This window comes from Salvelinus sp. IW2-2015, unplaced genomic scaffold (assembly GCF_002910315.2).
Source record: "Salvelinus sp. IW2-2015 unplaced genomic scaffold, ASM291031v2 Un_scaffold3598, whole genome shotgun sequence".
NCBI lineage: Eukaryota > Metazoa > Chordata > Actinopteri > Salmoniformes > Salmonidae > Salvelinus > Salvelinus sp. IW2-2015.
The window spans coordinates 27,996-32,915 of NW_019944876.1; the positions used below are offsets into that span (position 1 = coordinate 27,996).

General features: G+C 41.0%; 1 pseudogene; it reads right to left on the reverse strand.

Annotated features, from left to right (window-relative positions):
- Positions 1-398: 398 nt before the first annotated feature.
- LOC112076149 (GTPase IMAP family member 8-like) overlaps positions 399-4,920 on the reverse strand; it is a 27,414-nt pseudogene continuing 22,892 nt past the window's right edge.

Here is a 4,920-nt window from a genome sequence, read left to right on the forward strand (position 1 = left end):
TACCTTCTCACAGGCTCTCAACTTACTTACATGACTGTTCCTACAGGCACAATACCTTCTCACAGGCTCTCAACATATCATACATGACTGTTTCCTACAGGCACAATCCTTCTCACAGGCTCTCAACATATCATACTGTCCTACAGGCACAATACCTTCTCACAGGCTCTCACATATCATACATGACTGTTCCTACAGGCACAATACCTTCTCACAGGCTCTCAACTTAGCTTACATGACTGTTCCTACAGGCACAATACCTTCTCACAGGCTCTCAACTTAGCTTACATGACTGTTCCTACAGCCACAAACCCTTCACAGGCTCTCAAATTAGCTTACTGCTGCCTGCTGATGCCATCAAACAAGCTTCATATTGTAATACAACTGGTTGGGTAGGTTAGAAACAATACAACTGGTTGGGTAGGTTTAGAACACAATACAACTGGTTGGGTAGGTTAGAAACAATACAACTGGTTGGGTAGGTTAGAAACAATACAACTGGTTGGGTAGGTTAGAAACAATACAACTGACGTCGATATAGATGTTCCATATCAGTGCCCATCACTACCTAACAGCATGTTAAAGGTACTTAACAAAAGACTATAAATAAATGTGATTAGCAAGCAGCACATTAAACTAGATTACAACCATGATTACAGCTTCAACACATCAGGTATGGAAGCCATGTTGTACAAATGTACTGTGTCACACTTCTTCATTTATGTGAAGTAAGACAATAATTAACTTAATAACTTTAATGAATGATTTAGTCATTTGGTTAAATGCAGAATGCAATGACATAACCACATGAGGGTAAAGGTTAAACCATATCAAAGAAATAATAAATCAAAGGAAAAGCAATAATCATTTTGGTCCTTCAGGCCTTATTTACAGACACGAACCCTGCAGTTAATTATTGGTTTTATTCTTGGTTACATGTTTAGTTATCCCTCCTGCTATAGCTGTTGCTGCTCCTCCTGCTATCACTTTCCCTACAACTACAGCTTTTATTGGGGCTAAGATAAGACCTAGTCCTACTACTGTAGTTGTGCAGCCAGCTACTATAGCTCCTTTTGCTGCTTGTTCACCCAACTCCCACAACTGTCTGTTCCTGATCTCTTTCTGAGCCTTCAAATACATCTCATTGGTGTAGTGTCCGTTGAACTTCACCATATTGTCTATCTTCCTCAGCAGCTCTGTGACCTGGGTACGGTCTCTCCGCTCTCTGTTGTTAAAGACATGATATCTCCTTCCACAGCTATTGACCAGTGTCTGAAGACTCTTACTCTCCTTTAGAAACTCCTCTACTGTTGTGTTATCCAGCTGATCTGCACCAGTGAATAATACCATAGTGAAGTCTGAGGCCCCTTTTCCAAAGTTCTCCTGGATGTACTCCACAGCTTTTCTTTGCTCCTCTGTGTATTTATCCAGTCTGATCACCAGAAGGAACACATGGGGTCCTGGGACTGACATCTTGATGCATCTCTCTATTTCTACTTTATCTGTTCTCTGAAACTGTTTCCATATTTTGCCAATCAAATTTGTTTCTGTAAGTGATATGTCACCGATCGCAGAAGTGTCGATGACATCAATCTTCTTCCCATCCACCACTACACTTTGTTTCTCACACTGTTCAGTCACTGGATTTGGACTTGACTTAGAAGGAAACCCCTCCCTCCCCAGGATGGTGTTTCCTGTTGAACTCTTCCCTGCTCCAGTCTTCCCCAGCAGAACTATCCTCAGATCAGCTGGAAGCAATAAACCTGTGGAAAAACAAAATGAAAAGCAGTTTCATCATTATCATTTACTAAATTCAGAAAATTAGACTCAAATTCACATCATTATCATTTACTAATAATGTCAAATCAAATCAAACGTTATYGGTCACATGCACATATTTAGCAGATGTTATTGCGGGTGTAGTGAAATGCTATTGTTCTTAGCTCCAACAGTGCAGTAGTATCTAACAATTCAGTTGTATCTAAGAAAATAATGGAAGTAAGAAATGTATGAATATTAGGACTGTGACGTATACGCAGTGAGTCAGGAAGCAGGTGCAGAAAGAGAGTTTAATAACCTGTAGCAGACCAGGTGGTTTGGTCAAGACGTTTACATAGATCAGACACGGACAGAGTACGATTAACTCTGTTTCAAGGGTGTTTCTTAAATAATAAATCAAAAAGAAAAGAACAGGTCTCCCCCATGAGACCCTCTCCGGGATACCTTCTCCTGGGCTCCGGGTCTTCCTGCACACAAACTCAACTNAACTTAGCTTACTGCTGCCTGCTGATGGCCATCAACAAGCTTCATATTGTAATACAACTGGTTGGGTAGGTTAGAAACAATACAACTGACGTCGATATAGATGTTCCATATCAGTGCCCATCACTACCTAACACCATGTTAAAAGTACATAACAAAAGACTATAAATAAATGTGATTAGTGAGCAGCACATTAAACTAGATTACAACCATGATTACAGCTTCAAAACATCAGGTATGGAAGCCATGTTGTACCAATGTACTGTCTCTTCCTTTATGTGAAGTAAAACAATAATTAACTTAATAACTTTAATGAATGATTTAGTCATTTGGTTAAATGCAGTGACATAACCACATGAGGGTAAAGGTTAAACCATATCAAAGAAATAATAAATCAAAGGTAAAGCAATAATAATTTTGGTCCTTCAGGCCTTATTTACAGACACTAACCCTGCAGTTATGTATTGATTTTCTTCTTGATTACAAGTTGAGTTATCCCTCCTGCTATAGCTGTTGCTGCTCCTCCTGCTATCACTTTCCCTCCAACTACAGCTTTTATTGGGGCTGCGATAAGACCTAGTCCTACTCCTGTAGTTGTGCAGCCAATTCCTATAGCTCCTATAGCTGCTTGTTTACCCAACTCCAATAACTGTCTGTTCCTGATCTCTTCCTGAGCCTTCACATACATCTCATTGGTGTAGTGTCCGTTGAACTTCACCATACTGTCTATCTTCATCAGCAGCTCTCTGACCTGGGTACGGTCTCTCCGCTCTCTGTTGTTAAAGACATGATATCTGCCTCCACAGCTGTTGACCAGTGTGTGAAGACTCTCGCTCTCCCTCAGAAACTCCTCTGCTGTTGTGTCATCCAGCTGATCTGCACCAGTGAATAATATCATAGTGTAGTCTGAGGCCGTTTTTCCAAAGTTGTCCTGGATGAACTCCACAGCTTTCCTTTGCTCCTGTGTGTATCTATCCAGTCTGATCACCAGCAGGAACACATGGGGTCCTGGGACTGACATCTTGATGCATCTCTCTATTTCTACTTTATCTTTTCCAGAAAACTGTTTCCATATTTTCTTAATCAAATATGTTTCTGTCAATAATATGTCACCAATCCCAGAAGTGTCGATGACATCAATCTTCTTCCCATCCACCACTACACTTTGTTTCTCACACTGTTCAGTCACTGGATTTGGACTTGACTTAGAATTAAACACCTTTCTCCCCAGGATGGTGTTACCTGTTGCACTCTTCCCTGCTCCAGTCTTCCCCACCAGAACTATCCTCAGATCAGCTGGCTGCACTAAACCTGTGGAAAAACAAAATGTAAAGCAGTTTCATCATTATCAGTTACTAAATTAATTAAATTATATTTAGTGACATCATTATCAGCTACTAAATTAATTAAATTAGATTTAGTGACATCATTATCAGCTACTAAATTAATTAAATTAGATTTAGTGACATCATTATCAGCTACTAAATTCATTAAATTAGACTCAAATACACATCATTATCATTTACTAATAATGTCAAATCAAATCAAATCAAATGTTATTGGTCACATGCACATATTTTGCAGATGTTATTGCGGATGTAGTGAAATGCTTTTGTTCTTAGCTCCAACAGTGCAGTAGTATCTAACAAAATAATGGAAGTAAGAAATGTATGAATATTAGGACTGTGACGTATACGCAGTAAGTCAGGAAGCAGGTGCAGAAAAAGAGTTTAATAATCTGTAGCAGACCAGGTGGTTTGGTCAAGACGTTTACATAGATCAGACACGGACAGAGTACGATTAGCTCGGTTTCAAGGGTGTTTATTAAAAAATAAATAAAAAAGATAAGAACAGGTCTCTCTCCAGGATACCTTCTCCTGGGCTCCGGGTCTTCCTGCACAGAAACTCAACTCCCTCGGGTAACCGTATCCAACCACATGGAAGTCACCTCACTTCCCCTAGTCCTCTCCCTGTGTGCTGCCCTTCTGGCAGATTTATGGGCCTCGCACAGCTGGTGAGAAATCCGCCCTTGATTACTCACCAGCTCCCAATCAGCCCCAATTAGTCCTGGGCGGAGAGCCCATGGAGACCTGGCACGTCCAGCAGATGGAGCCATCATCTCGTGATGTATACTCCATCTGTTACCAGGCCTCGACGAGTCTCCCCCAGGTGGCTGACCTGCTGTACGCCACAAATCATACAAGGCAGTTGAACAAAACAGGAGTCGCGTAGTGAACATGAAAACAAACCAATATTGCCTGATGACTGAGGCTACTGAGGGATAAATAAAGGGAAGGTAATCAAGGCGATGATGATCTTACAACCTGCTTCTCATCATTCACCATGCTCTATATTACACACACACGTGCTCCTCAACATTACACACCTGCTCCTCAACATTACCAGCTTCCTCATCATTACACACCTGCTCCCATCATTACACACCTTCCATCATTACACACCTGCTCCTCAATCTACACACCTGCTCCATCATTACACACCTGCTCCCATCATTACACACCTTCCATCATACACACCTATTCCCATCATTACACACCTGCTCCCCATCATTAAACACTGCTCCATCTTACACACTGCACCCATCATTAAACACTGCTCCCATCATTACAACACTTTCCCACACATTACAAACCTGCT